Source organism: Hoplias malabaricus, chromosome Y, assembly GCF_029633855.1.
Source record: "Hoplias malabaricus isolate fHopMal1 chromosome Y, fHopMal1.hap1, whole genome shotgun sequence".
In the NCBI taxonomy this organism is placed as follows: domain Eukaryota; kingdom Metazoa; phylum Chordata; class Actinopteri; order Characiformes; family Erythrinidae; genus Hoplias; species Hoplias malabaricus.
In genome coordinates, this window is record NC_089820.1 from 87,919,305 (window position 1) to 87,934,499 (window position 15,195).

Here is a 15,195-nt window from a genome sequence, read left to right on the forward strand (position 1 = left end):
CCTCGTCCTCCCTCCTGTCCCCTTCTCTGTCTTCGTCTTCCCTCATGTCTCCTCCTCTGTCCTCGTCCTCCCTCCTGTCCCCTTCTCTGTCCTCGTCTTCCCTCATGTCCCCTCCTATGTCCTTGTCCTCCCTCCTGTGGGATGGGGTCCGGCCCATCGCTCTATACGAGATTGAAGGGTGGGGTCCGGCCTGTCGCTCTGGATGGGAGTGAGGAATGGGTTCCAGCCCGTCACTCTGTACGGGAATGAGGGGTGGGGTCCGGCCCATCGCTCTGTACGGGAGTGAGGGGTGGGGTCCGGGAGTGTCACTGTGAGACAGGAGAGGTGGAGACAGAGAAGTCTGATTAAAAGACAGTAGACAGATGTGCCATCTTTCTCTCTGCAGAGGCTCCAGTGGTGAGTGTTCCAGATGTTCTGGTCAGTGTTGTGGTTCTGGATTTGGTTCTGATTCGCTGCTCAGTGGAGAGTGATCTGCCCTTTAAACTCTCTCTCACTAAAGATGGAGTGATTATCAAAGCGGAAGAGAGCTATCAGTGAGTGTTTTACCTTTTATACTCTTCCTCTCTCTCTCATTCTCACTCTCACTCTCTCTTTCTCTTTTTTGAACCTTTCTGATGTGAACAGCTGGAGAAATGGAATGTTTCCTCCAGCTGCTGAGTGTATTTCCTTTCTTCCTCTAAAAGAGTTAAACAGAGGATTCTGTTTTTATTTCTGGTTTAAAAAAATTGGATTCAAGTTCACCATCTGGGGTGTGAACTTTAAACAAGCATTAGAGGATTACAGGGGGCTTAGGTATGTGTGGGTGGGGTCTTTCTAAGGAGGGGGAGGAGTCAGTATTCTAAGTGGTGTTTGGTATTAGTGGGCGGGGTCTTTCTAAGGAGGGGGAGGAGTAAATATACTAGGTGGGGTTTGGTATTAGTGGGTGGGGTCTTTCTAAGGAGGCGGAGGAGTCAGTATACTAGGTGGGGTTTGGTATTAGTGGGTGGGGTCTTTATAATGAGGGAGTGGAGTCAGTATGCTAGATAGGGTTTGGTATTAGTGGGTGGGGTCTTTCTAAGGAGGGGGAGGAGTAAATATACTAGGTGGGGTTTGGTATTAGTGGGTGGGGTCTTTCTAAGGAGGCGGAGGAGTCAGTATACTAGGTGGGGTTTGGTATTAGTGGGTGGGGTCTTTATAATGAGGGAGTGGAGTCAGTATGCTAGATAGGGTTTGGTATTAGTGGGTGGGGTCTTTCTAAGGAGGGGGAGTAGTAAATATACTAGGTGGGGTTTGGTATTAGTGGGTGGGGTCTTTCTAAGGGGGCAGGACGAGTCAGTACAGTTTAATGTGTTTACAGGAATGTTCACAGTGTTGTTTACAGTTTTATTTATAGTTGTTTACAGCAATGTTTACAGGAATGCTAGTTTTGTTTATAGTGTTGTTTACAGGAATGTTACAGTTTTGATTATGGTGTTATTTACAGATTTGTTTACATGGGTTAACAGTGTTGTTTACAGGAAAGTTAGTGTTGTTTAGTTGTTTACAGTTTTGTTTACAGTTATATTTACAGTGTTGTGTACAAGAATGTTAGTGTTGTTTAGTTGATTACAAATTTTACAGTGTTGTTTACTGTTATATGTATAGTGTTGTTTACAAGAATGTCAGGTTGTATACAGTGGTGTTCACAGGAATGTTAGTTTTGTTTACAGTGGTTTTTATAGGAATGATAGTTTTGTTTACAGTGTTTGCAGGAATGTTAGTTTTGTTTACAGTGGTGTTTACAGGAATGTTAATTTTGCTTACAGTGTTTGCAGGAATGTTATTTTTTACAGTGGTGTTTGCAGGAATGTTAGTTTTGTTTACAGTGATGTTTACAGGAATGTTGCAGTTTTGTTTATAGTGTTTGCAGGAATGTTTGTTTTGTTTACAGTAGTGTTTACAGGAATGATAGTTTTGTTTACAGTGTTTGCAGTAATGTTAGTTTTTTTACTGTGGTGTTTACAGGAATGTTAGTTTTGTTTAGAGTATAGTTTAAAGTGTTGCTTACAGAATGTTTGTTTTGTTTACAGTGAGGTTTACAGGTTTGTTTACAGTGTTGTTACATGTTCACACACTCACACACACTCTCACACACAGTGTTTACAGTGTTATTTACAGTTTAATGTTCAGAGTGTTGTTTACAGTGTTTTTCATAGTTGGTTACAGTTTTGTTTCCATTGTTGTTTACAGTAATATTTACAGTATTGTTTACAGGAATGATACAGTTTTGTTTACAGAGATGTTTAAAGTGTTATTTACTAGAATGTTGCAGTTTTGTTTACAGTTTTGTGTACAGATGTTTACAGGAATGTTACTGTTTAGTTCAGGATTGTTACAGATTTGTTTACAGTGTTGTTTACAGTTATTTACAGGATTGTTACTGTGTTGTTTACAGTATTGTTTACAGATTTGTTCACAGTGTGAATGTTACTGGTTTGTTTACAGTGTTGTTTGCAGGAATGTTTGTGTTGTTTAATTGTTTACAGTATTGTTACAGTTTTGTTTGCTGTATTGTTTACACTTAGGTAGGAAACTAGATCCAGAAAGTAGGGGGTTCATGCTGAGATGCAGAACTTAGTCATGTGTTTCGTTGTGGTCTCGGTGGTTAAGAGTCTCTAAACAGTGTCTGGTCTTGTACAGTTCCCCCCTCTGTCCTCACGGGGAGCTCTGAGGTAAGCACAGTGCTGGGTTCCTCCACGGTTCTTCGCTGTGACTCTGAGGGGAAACCTGAGCCCACCGTGACCTGGCTGAAGAACGGCAGGGTCATTGTGTCCAGTCCTCGGCTCAGGATCTCAGCGGGGGGACAGACGTTACGAGTGGAAGTGTCTCACAGAGAAGATGCAGGAACTTACACCTGCAGGGCCACCAATCCTGCTGGAACTGCACTCGCTCACTACACCCTGAATATTCTGGGTAAGACCCTCTCAACGCTTCACTTTAAACTCTCAGACCCGAGCTGTGCAGACATGCAATAAAACGGTCTCCGGTTCTGTCCAGTTCCTCCTCAGATCCAAGACTCGCCGTCTCCAGGTTTCAAAGGACACCAGAATGTGAGAATTAACCAAACACTAATGTTATCCTGCTTCGCCAAAGGACCCACAGAGCCCACCACACAGTGGCTCAAAGATGGACAGGTACACCTTGGTTTATTTTCCAAGCTCATGTCTATCTTTTTTATTTATTTACATGTTTTTTCCGGTGTGTTCTGCAGGTCTTGGACTTTGCTGAAGGTCCCCTGCTGAAGATTGAGAAGGTTTCTCTGGAGGACGAAGGTTGATACACTTGTATATTTTCTAACTCAGCTAGAGAGGACAGGAGGGACTTCAACGTCAGCGTCCAGAGTAAATATCGCTCTCCACCTTTCTCCATGGCCCTCCTGGGCTTTAGCAGCTGCTTCTTCATTTCTACTCTGTTCTTCCTGCAGTTCCTCCAGTTTTTTACTGTACAAGCTCCAGGGCATCAGAGTGGATGCTGGGGCAGCGAGATGATGAGGAGATGTGGAGAGAAAGACGGGAAGATATGATGGAGAAAACAGAGGTGATTTTGGGGCATCCGGTCAGTCTGTCATGTGAAAGTAACGCAGTTCCTCCTGCTCATCTTTGTTGGTTTAAAGGTGGCCAACAGCTGGATGCCACTGATGGAGCCCTGCTTCTCGCAGGTGAGCTGCTTCATGAAGTTCTTATGAAGACTTCTATTAATTCTATTATATTATTAACAGCCTTCATCCACCAAAGAAATAATGCCAATGTCACTACATAAATATAATGTATTATAATGATGATGATTATTATATTTATATTTACAGCATTTAGCAGAAGAATATTTACAGATTATTATTATTATTATTATTATTATTATTATTATTAAACTGATGCTCTGTTTATTGCTCTTCATAAAATGTCAGTGGAGATACTGCAGTTAATTCAGAACTTTTATCCAAATCTAGGAAAAGAGAAAACGTTGCTCCAGTCTTAGCTTTAAGTGAAACAAGACCCAAGTCAGTTTTCTGTCTTCTGCCTAAGTCAGAAAACATGGTATAAAACAAGTCGTTCTGAATCGACCCGCCCCCTCGTCTGAGTCTGTCCAATCACAGCTCTGGACATGCGTTTATGTGAGAGCGCAAAGACGAGGTTAAACTCAGCAAAACAGACACAAGGAGAAGAAAGAGAATTGAGCAAAAACAGCTAAAAACCAGAGCTTCTGTGCCTCACTCCTCACTGCTGTGTGCCCTGGGTCAGGCGGAGGGTCGGGGAAAATGCTGCTGTGGGGCTTGTGGAGTTTGGACCAAACACGTCACAGAAATTTCATTCCACTGAAGTGGGGGGTTGTGTCATCTTTATGCCAACTCTGTACTCTTTGTTTTTAAGGTGGGCAGGTGCTGCAGATCCCCAGTGTCCAGGTGGAGGATGGAGGGATGTATACCTGTCAGGCAGTGAACGAGGCTGGAGAAGATCAGATGACCTTTCATGTGGAAGTTATCAGTATGAGTTGAACATGTTTGTTTTCTGATGTTCGAGGGTGATCCACTGATGGTGCAATAAGGTCTCTTTTGTTCATTTTGGAAGTTGTTTTGATTCCTTTTTAGTTCCTCCAGAGATTTCTGGAAGTTCAGATGAGTTTGTGGAGGACGTTCCTGCTGTGGTCAACTCCACTGTGCTGCTGCACTGCGATGTCAGAGGATCCCCGTCTCCGTCAGTGTCCTGGTTTCGAGATGGCGTTCCTTTCCACAGCCACCAGAAGAACATCCACATTCAGGAGAATGGAAAAGTGCTGCAGGTTAGAGCCACGCTCGCAGGGTTAGGAACGGCGAGCGCAGCAGTGGTGTTTCAGACTGAGAGCAAAACTGGGATTGGGTTTTAGATTTGGTGCATGTTTAATGTGGAAAGGGAAAATCTCACTCCTGTAAATGTTTTCGTGTAGATCATAGGCGTGCAGCTGTCTGATGTGGCTGGATATCTGTGTGTTGCGGAGAATAAAGCTGAAACTGTGCAGAAACTCTACCGTCTCTCGGTGCAAGGTCAAACAGATCTATCATACTCATTTTAAATATGAAGAACAGAGGAACTGTGTCCCTTAGTTCCCAGGGGATGCTGTGCTCAGATTTTAATGAAGTTAGACCTGTTTAGTGAAGTGCGTCTCTGCCTGCGTCTCTAGTCCGGCCAAGGATTATGGGCGAGGCTGAAGAGGAGGTTGCTGTGGTGGAGGGACACGAGGTCTCTCTGCTGTGTGAGGTGGAAGCGTTTCCGGAGGCTGAGATTATTTGGACACGAGACGGACAGCTGCTACAGTTTGGTTCAGGTGTCCACATACTTCCAGGTGAGGGACAGAGGACTGGGATCAGAACCAGGTTTTGTGATTTTTTTGTACAGCAGAAATATAACACTGTACATTTCCTTTAAACCTGAAGGTGGTGAGGTGCTGAATTTTCCCAGGGTTCAGCCAGAGGATGGAGGTCAATATGTCTGCACAGCAACCAACATGGCCGGATACGTCCAGAGGAGCATCCTGCTGAATGTTTATGGTTCTCACATTTCCATCATATTACATTCTTAATGTTCCTATTTCTGATTCGCTGCATCCTCTTCCTGGAGTGTGACATGTTCATGATTCAGTCTTTCTGCTGTCTGTCTTAGCCCCGCCCACCTTGCTCCCTAACTTTGGCTCTGAGGTCATGACCCCTCAGCTGGGGTCAGAGGTTACTCTGCGCTGTGAGGCTCGGGGGGTTCCGGACCCTCAGGTCACGTGGTACCACAATGGTCAGCAGCTGGACACTCACAGCGGACCTCAGCATCAGCTCAGGATTTAGCAAGTACAGGCAAGTCTCTTTACCAGATTTAGACAGGTGTGCTAACACCACCTCAGAGTTACACAGGTGAGCTAACACCACCTCAGAGTTACACAGGTGAACTAACACCACATCAGAATTACACAGCTGGGCTAACACCACCTCAGAGTTAAACATGTGAGCTAACACCACCTCAGAATTACACATGTGAGCTAACACCACCTCAGAGTTTACACAGGTGAGCTAACAACAGATCAGAGTTTACACATGTGAACTAACACCACCTCAGAGTTACACAGGTGAGCTAACACAATCTCAGAGATACACAGGTGAGCTAACAACAGATCAGAGTTACACACGTGAGCTAACACCACCTCAGATTTACACAGCTGAGCTAACACAATCTCAGAGATACACAGGTGAGCTAACAACAGATCAGAGTTTACACATGTGAGCTAACACCACCTCAGAGATACACAGGTGAGCTAACACCACCTCAGAGATACACAGGTGAGCTAACACCACCTCAGAGATACACAGGTGAGCTAACACCACCTCAGAGATACACAGGTGAGCTAACACCACCTCAGAGATACACAGATGAGCTAACACCACCTCAGAGATACACAGCTGAGCTAACACAATCTCAGAGATACACGGGTGAGCTAACAACAGATCAGAGTTTACACATGTGAGCTAACACCACCTCAGAGATACACAGGTGAGCTAACACCACCTCAGAGATACACAGGTGAGCTAACACCACCTCAGAGATACACAGCTGAGCTAACACAATCTCAGAGATACACGGGTGAGCTAACAACAGATCAGAGTTTACACATGTGAGCTAACACCACCTCAGAGATACACAGGTGAGCTAACACCACCTCAGAGATACACAGGTGAGCTAACACCACCTCAGAGATACACAGCTGAGCTAACACAATCTCAGAGATACACGGGTGAGCTAACAACAGATCAGAGTTTACACATGTGAGCTAACACCACCTCAGAGATACACAGGTGAGCTAACACCACCTCAGAGATACACAGGTGAGCTAACACCACCTCAGAGATACACAGGTGAGCTAACACCACCTCAGAGATACACAGGTGAGCTAACACCACCTCAGAGATACACAGGTGAGCTAACACCACCTCAGAGTTACACAGGTGAACTAACACCACATCAGAATTACACAGCTGGGCTAACACCACCTCAGAGTTAAACATGTGAGCTAACACAATCTCAGAGATACACGGGTGAGCTAACAACAGATCAGAGTTTACACATGTGAGCTAACACCACCTCAGAGATACACAGGTGAGCTAACACCACCTCAGAGATACACAGGTGAGCTAATAACAGATCAGAGTTACACAGATGAGCTAACACCACCTCAGAGATACACAGGTGAGCTAATAACAGATCAGAATTTACATATGTGAGCTAAATCCACCTCAGAGTTTACATATGTGAGCTAAATCCACCTCAGAGTTTACACAGGTGAGCTAACTCCACCTCAGAATTTTACACAGGTGAGCTAACTCCACCTCAGAGTTTACACAGGTGAGCTAACTCCACCTCAGAATTTTACACAGGTGAGCTAACACAATCTCAGAGATACACGGGTGAGCTAACAACAGATCAGAGTTACACAGGTGAGCTAACAACAGATCAGAGTTTACACATGTGAGCTAACACCACCTCAGAGATACACAGGTGAGCTAACACCACCCCAGAGATACACAGGTGAGCTAACACCACCTCAGAGATACACAGGTGAGCTAATAACAGATCAGAATATACATATGTGAGCTAAATCCACCTCAGAGTTTACACATGTAAGCTAACCCCACATCAGTATTTACACAGGTGAGCTAACTCCACCTCAGAATTTACACAGGTAAGCTAACACTATCTCAGAGTTTACACATGTGAGCAAAATCCACCTCAGTGTAACACAGGTGAGCTAACTCCACCTCAGAGTTACACAGTTGAGCTAACAACAGATCAGAGTTACACAGGTGAGCTAACTCCACCTCAGAGTTTACACAGGTGAGCTAAATCCACCTCAGAGTTTACACAGGTGAGCTTACTCCACATCAGAATTTACACAGGTGAGCTAACACCATCTCAGAGTTTACACAGATGAGCAAAATCCACCTCCGAGCTACACAGGTGAGCTACCTGAGAAAACTTTAGGATGAATGCTGATCTGGATGTTGGGTGATGTGTGCAGATATCTGACAGTGGGAGTTACACCTGCAGAGTGACTAATCTGGCCGGACAGGTGGAGCGCACCTTCAGACTCAACGTCCACAGTGAGGATTTCCCACTTTTCACCATATTGTCAGTAACTATTGAGCAGTTGCTTCTCTCACCAACCATGGCAACAACATCAGAACCTGCAGTGTGTGTGTGTGTGTGTGTGTGTGTGTGTACCAGGGTGTGATTGGTGTGGGGGCATCTTAGGCATCTGGTTCCTTCACTGGGATGAATGAATGAATAAATGAAAGGATGAATTGAAGGATGAGTGAATGAATGGATGGATTAATATTTTGAGCACTGATTCTCAGCTCTGTGTGTACTATGAGATGTCTCTGTTTCGTGTGTCCCCAGAGTCCCCCGCAGTTGACCGGACCGAGCCCCCCGAGCAGGTGAGTGTGGTTCTGGGGTCATTGGTGACTCAGAGCTGTGAAGCTCATGGTGTCCCCCCTCCGACACTGACTTGGCTGAGGGATGATAGGACCCTTCCCTCTGCCCGCCCCCAGCCGCTGGGCGGTCCGCACACGCAGCTCCAGCTGCCGAACGTGACTCACTTAGACGCCGGACTCTACAGCTGTGTGGCCAGGAACTCGGCCGGCAGCAGCACCAAAACCTTCAACCTCACTGTGTTAGGTACCGATACCAGAACCCCTCAGGGTCCGGTAGGTGGTGGGGGTGGTTGGGTCCACTACAGCGGGCTGGGATTAGTTGGAGGAGTGGGGGTGGGTAAAGTTGAGACTGTCAGGTGGGTGGAGGTGAAGAGGTCGTCAGGTCAGAGGTGGAGTAGGTTATTGTTTTTGAGCCCCTCTGTCTGACCCTTGTAACCCCCTCTTACTTTGATGTTTAGGTTCATTAATGAACTATTTGATTAATTCTGGGATTCTTTGATGATGCTCCTTCAGAGCCCCCGAGGATACGGGGTCCGACGCTGGGGACGGAGCCCCGGTTGGTTGCAGTGGACACTGATCTGGAGCTGGAATGTTCGGCTGAAGGGGTCCCGCCTCCCACCCTGAGTTGGTTAAAGGAGGGACGCCCCCTAGAGGACAGTCCTGCTGTGGTGCAGCAAAATGGACAAATCCTTAAAATCCACAGAGTTCAGGTCTGTGTGTGTGAGTGAGATATAAAGAGTGTGGTGTGTGTGTGTGAGATATAAAGTGTGTGTGAGAGTGAGATATAAAGAGTGTGGGGTGTGTGTGTGTGTGTGAGATATAAAGTGTGTGTGAGAGTGAGATATAAAGAGTGTGGTGTGTGTGTGTGTGTGAGAGTGAGATATAAAGAGTGTGGTGTGTGTGTGAAATATAAAGTGCATGTCTGTGTGTGTGTGTGTGTGTGTGTGAGAGAGAAAGTGTGTGTGTGTGAGATATAAAGAGTGTGGTGTGTGTGAGAGTGAGATATAAAGTGTGTGTGAGAGTGAGATATAAAGAGTGTGGTGTGTGTGAGAGTGAGATATAAAGTGTGTGTGAGAGTGAGATATAAAGAGTGTGTGTGTGTGTGAGAGTGAGATATAAAGAGTGTGGTGTGTGTGTCTGTGAGAGTGAGATATAAAGAGTGTGGTGTGTGTGTGAAATATAAAGTGCATGTCTGTGTGTGTGTGTGTGTGTGTGAGAGAGAAAGTGTGTGTGTGTGAGATATAAAGTGTGTGTGTGTGTCTCAGGTAGCCGATGCTGGGTTGTACACCTGTGTGGCGAGCAGTGTGGCAGGTGAAGACGTGAGGAGTCACTGGGTGCGAGTTGTGCGTAAGTTCTGTTGGTCAGTTTGCTCTCTGACCGATGAGAGAGAGAGAGTCCTGGTTTCGCTGTGGTTCTTTAGCTCTGTGTCTGTCTGTCCTCAGTCCCGCCCACTGGATCCAGTGACATCAGAACCGTGTCGGTGCCGGTCCGAGGCCGGCTGACTCTGCAGTGTCAGATGGACGGTGACGGCTTGGCCGAGGTTGGCTGGTTTAAAGAGGACGTTGCGCTTCAGGTGCCGGACCGATGCGGTTACTCTTTAGTGAGAGTGAGAATGTGACAGGGTTAATAACACAGCTCTCGTCCTTGTCCAGTTTGGAGGTCGGGTTCGGAGGTGGACGGTTTCTCGAGATTGAAGACGTGCGTCTGCAGGACAGTGGACAGTACAGCTGCGTAGTTTCTAACATCGCGGGTCGTAACAGGGTCCAGTTTGTTGTGGAGATTCTCTGTGAGTTTGGGAACAAGGAGAGACAGACTTTTCTCTCTGAATCTGTATCTCTCTCTCACTCAGTCTGTATCACTCTCTCTCTCTCACTCAGTCTGTATCACTCTCTCTCTCTCTCTCTCTCTCTCTCTCACTCAGTCTGTATCTCTCTCTCTCTCACTCAGTCTGTATCACTCTCTCTCTCTCTCTCTCTCTCACTCAGTCTGTATCTCTCTCTCTCTCTCACTCAGTCTGTATCTCTCGCTCTCTCTCTCTCTCTCTCTCACTCAGAATGTATCACTCTCTCTGTCTGTATCACTCACTCTCTCTCACTCAGTCTGTATCTCTCTCTCTCTCTCACTCAGTCTGTATCTCTCTCTCTCTCTCACTCAGTCTGTATCTCTCTCTCTCTCTCTCAATTCAATTCAATTCAATTCAAGGTGCTTTATTGACATGACAAATTAGTTACATTTGTATTGTCAAAGCCTGGGTTACAATTTAAAATTTAAGAAGAACATAAACATTGAATTAAACAATAAAATATTGAATTAAATAAATACAGGGGGTAACTTTTTAGAACTTGGAAACACCCGGCAACATTCACCACAGCGACCGGAACTGGGGGAAAGGTTATATATGGTGTGTGTGTGTGTGTGTGTGTGTGTGTTTGAGTGTTTGACAGGGTCACTCACTGTCCCTTTTGCGATGGCAGGCGAGGACATATCGGGCTGCGAGAGTGCAGCTCTCTCTCTGTTCTCCCAGCAGATACGGGAGTCTGTCTGTGGGGGTCAGGGCTGTGAAGGACGGGTGTATTTCACTAAATTTAATGTAGAACTCTTTGCGGAGCTCAGTGTACTTTGGGCATTCTGTGAGGAAGTGCAGCTCTGTCTCGGGTCGACTGAAGCCGCACTGCTGGCAGAGTCTCTGCTCCTGAGGCAGCCAGGTCTGTCTGTGTCTGCCCGTCTCTATGGCCAGACCGTGCTGACTGAGTCTGTACCTGGTCAGGGTGGTTCTCAGGTCTCGGTCAGTCACTGTGCTGAGGTACTGTGCCACAGTGTACCGCCGCTTTAGGGCCAGATAACACTGCATTTTACTCTGTGATTTAGTTTGAGTTTCCCAATAGTGTCTGTAGTGTTGTTTTATTCGTGCAGTAATTTGGTCGGGTCTGATTGGATCTGCTGAGTTCTGGTCCTGAGCTGATTGAGGGTTAGTGTGTGTTAGTGGGGGTGTGTTAATGTGTGGTAGGGAGGGTGGTGAACTGTAGCTCAGGACCAGCTGAGAGAGGGGACTGTGTTCTTTGCTCAACTCTTGGTGCTGCAGGGCTTTGTAACGGTACGAGTGGGGGTCGCTGTGTTTAAGGTGTGTCCAGAATTTGATCACCCTTGTTTGTATCTTTATAATTAATGGATATTGGCCTAATTCTGCCCTGCATGCGTTGTTCGTGGTGCTCCTGTGCACCTTTAGAATACTTTTACAGAACTCTGCATGCAGGGTCTCAATCGGATGTTTGTCCCATTTGTTAAAGTCTTGGTTTATGAGCGGACCCCACACTTCACTGCCATAAAGAGCGATGGGTTCAATTACAGATTCAAACAGCTTTAGCCAGATTCTGATTGGGATTTCTGCAGGAATGTGTTGTTTTATGGCGTAGAAAGCCCTGCGTGCTTTTCCTCTCAGTTCATTCACTGCTTGGTGGAAGTTCCCTGAGGAACTGATGTTGAGGCCTAAATAATTGTAGTTTGAACAGTGACTAATTTGGTTTGTACCTAATAGAAATGTGTGTGTTGCTCCCTGAGATCTGGATCTCTTCTGAAATATCATTGTGTTTGTCTTTTTCAGGTTGACTGTCAGGGCCCAGTTCTGACAGTACTGCTCCAGCAGGTCCAGGTTCTGCTGTAGACCCTGCTCTGTGGGGGACAGCAGAACCAGGTCGTCTGCGTAGAGCAGGAGTTTAATCTCTGAGTCGTGCAGAGTGAGACCGGGCGCTGCAGAACGCTCCAGAATCAAGGCCAATTCGTTTATATAAATGTTAAATAGTGTTGGGCTTAAGCAGCAGCCCTGTCTCACTCCGCGCTCCTGAGAGAAGGAGTTTGTTTGTTTGTGGCCAATTTTTATACCGCATTTGTTTGATGTATACATTGATTTAATCAGATCATAGGCTTTACCCCCTACACCACTTTGTAAAAGTTTATAAAATAATCCTTGGTGCCAAATGGAATCAAATGCCTTTTTAAAGTCAATGAAACATGCGAATATTTTGGATTTATTTTGGACAATATATTTATCAATCAGGGCGTGTAGGGTGTAAATGTGATCAGACGTGCGGTGATTTGGTAAAAATCCAATCTGACTCTTACTCAAGACACTGTGCTTCATAAGGAAGTGTAATAATCTGGAGTTTAAAACACTACACAGTAACTTCCCCAGGTTACTGTTCACACAGATGCCTCGGTAGTTATTGGGGTCGAATTTATCTCCAGATTTAAAGATGGGTGTTATCAGTCCACGGTTCCAGATCTCAGGGAAGTGACCTACACTCAGAACCAGGTTAAACAGCTTTAAAGTGGCCAATTGGAATTTTGAACTGGTGCATTTTAGCATCTCGTTTAAGATGCCGTCAGGTCCAGATGCTTTGTTTGGTTTTAGTTTTTTAATTTTCTCTTTAAGCTCCTGCTCAGTGATCGTGAAGTCCAGTGGGTTCTGGTTTTCTTTTATCACTATTTCTAATTGTTCAAGTTTTGTGTTTATTGTGTTTTGTTCAGAATTTGGATCTAATTCTACTTTTTTGAAGAGTGTTTGGAAGTGGTTGGTCCATGTCTCTCCGTTTTGAATCGCCAATTCTTCATAGTCTTTCTTTTTTAGGTTCTTCCAATTTGTCCAGAACTGGTTTGTTCTGATGGACTCCTCGATTAGTGCCAGGTGCTTTGTGGCGTACTGAGCTTTTTTGGTTCTGAGTGTACGTTTATACGTTTTTAGTGTCTCACAGTAAAGAAGGCGTATGTGGGTGTTGTTTGGATCTCTGTGTTTCTGATTTGATAAATGTCTAAGTTTTTTACGCAAATTTTGACATTCTTGGTCGAACCAGTCATTTTCTTTTTTGAAGTTAGGTTTTGATGTGCTTTTCAGTTTCAGTTTTGCCTTTTCAGCTGCTTTGTGAAAAATCCAATTAAAGTTTCTAACGGCCAGATCGACGCCTTCGTTACTGTGAGTGTAGGTGGCGTCCAGAAAGTTGTCTAAAAGTGTTTGAATTTCCTGGTGCCCGATTGCTTTCTGGAACTCTTGGGTGCTGTTTGGGGCCCATCTGTAAGGTCTCCGGATGGTGTACAGCTCACTGGGCCGTGCGTGTGTGGTGCTGTTAGTCTCTGTCCGTTTAATGAACACAGTGATTTGGCTGTGGTCAGACAGAGGGGTTAGTAGTTTAACAGTGAACGCACTGAGAGAGAAAGGGTCTAAATCTGTGATCATATAATCTACTGTACTGTTCCCAAGAGGTGAGCAAAATGTATATCGTCCCAAAGAGTCCCCTCGTGTCCTACCGTTGACCAGGTACAGACCCAGGCTCTGACAGAGCTGCAGCAGTTCCTTTCCGTTTCTGTTTACAACGCCATCGTAGTTGTTTCTGTGGGGGCACAGAGAATTGTTAATGAAAGGTATTTTGTTTTGATTAAAGTTGTCTGTGTGTATGTGTGTGTAATCTGGTAGTGTCCCTGTCCTTGCGTTCAGGTCCCCACAGACGAGCACATTTCCCTGGGCCTGGAAATGGCACGCCTCTCTCTCCAACTCAGAGAACATGTCTTCAGAGTAGTACGGGGACTCTGAGGGTGGGATGTATATAGCACAGAGGAATATATCTTTCTGTGAAGAGACTACTGTGTTTCTGATTTTAATCCAAATAGAATATTTTCCTGTTTTTAATGTGTGTATATTTTGATGTAGGTTTTCTTTGTACCAGAGGATTAACCCTCCTGAGTATCTTCCTTGGCGAACTGTGCTCAGTTTTTGTGGTGGGACTATGATTTCTCTGTACCCTTTGGTACAGAGAAATCTGCCTTGCACCATGTCTCCTGTAAAATAACGATGTCAAGGTTTTTAATACATTCTTTAAAATCACTGCTCAAGCTTTTTAAACCAAAAGCTGAAGATTTCAATCCTTGAATGTTCCATGAACTAATTGAAAGTGAAGCCATTTTAGATTTATATTTTAAGATTTAAGACCCTTATAGACAATGTACATTTATAGATGTGCATTTCTCCTGGGGCTCGTGTGAGTCTGTGCAGTTTTATATGAGTCTGGTGCAGATGTACTGCAGTAACTGCTTGATCTCACCCATTTGAGTGCGGTGTGTTCCTCTGAGGGCGTCAGCGTAGCTGTACCTCTGCTGAGGGCTGTGCTGCTGGGAGAGTGAGGTTGTCATGTCTCTGTTTCCTGGTTGGTTTGGGCGACCTGCTGCGTGTGCCGGGCTGGCAGTGGGGTGACGTAGCGCTGCTGTGGGTGGTGAGGGCCGGTGGGTAGGTCGGACTGCTGGAGTACGCTGGGCTGGTTGGAGTGGGCTGCGATGGTGTGGCCGAGGGCTCTGTGTCATCGGACGCTCTCCTCTGTGTTTTGTCGTTGTGTGCGTTGTGTGTCGACCCAGTGCGGTGTCTTTCAGTGTTTTGGCAAACTCTTTGACGCTATGTTTGCTTAAGTGGACGTGATCATAGAGGTGGTGTGTGGAGAGGCCAGAGTGGTGGGCCAGGTGCACATTTGGGATGAGGGCGCATCCTCTTGAGATGGCTACATTCACTCTGTGGATGGTGTCAGGGTGGAAGTCTTTGCGAGGCAGCAGAGTGGAAACGATGACCTTGGCGTCAGGGTGGGTTTCTGCGGCTCTCTTTGCTACACTGCAGACCATCTCTCCTACCCTCTCCTGCTCTGCTCTGAGGTCGTTTGTGCCTGTGTGAATGATGATGTAGGACGGATTGTTAAGGATGT

The 15,195-nt window shown here is 45.7% G+C and overlaps 1 pseudogene; it reads left to right on the plus strand.

Moving 5' to 3' along the window:
- The first annotated feature begins 245 nt into the window (after positions 1–245).
- LOC136678586 (hemicentin-1-like) overlaps positions 246–15,195 on the plus strand; it is a 35,478-nt pseudogene continuing 20,528 nt past the window's right edge.